The sequence below is a fragment of the Myotis davidii genome, unplaced genomic scaffold (assembly GCF_000327345.1).
Source record: "Myotis davidii unplaced genomic scaffold, ASM32734v1 scaffold37, whole genome shotgun sequence".
Taxonomy (NCBI): domain Eukaryota; kingdom Metazoa; phylum Chordata; class Mammalia; order Chiroptera; family Vespertilionidae; genus Myotis; species Myotis davidii.
Genome location: NW_006289395.1, coordinates 3,192,273 through 3,192,500, shown reverse-complemented (window position 1 = coordinate 3,192,500; position 228 = coordinate 3,192,273).

Here is a 228-nt window from a genome sequence, read left to right as displayed (position 1 = left end):
ATGTCTCTTTATTCCCCAACCCAATGCTCGATTCGATCATCACCCCTGAGTTCCCCCTAGAACTACTTTGAGACACAAATACTTGTCACTAATGAGTGTACTAAAGCTGAATTTGGGAATTTTTATTTGTTAAATGTCATTTAAATATCCTATCTAATAATAGAGAAACATGGTAATTAGCCATACCTCCGCTACCCTTCCCATGGCAATTTTACCATTAACAACAGC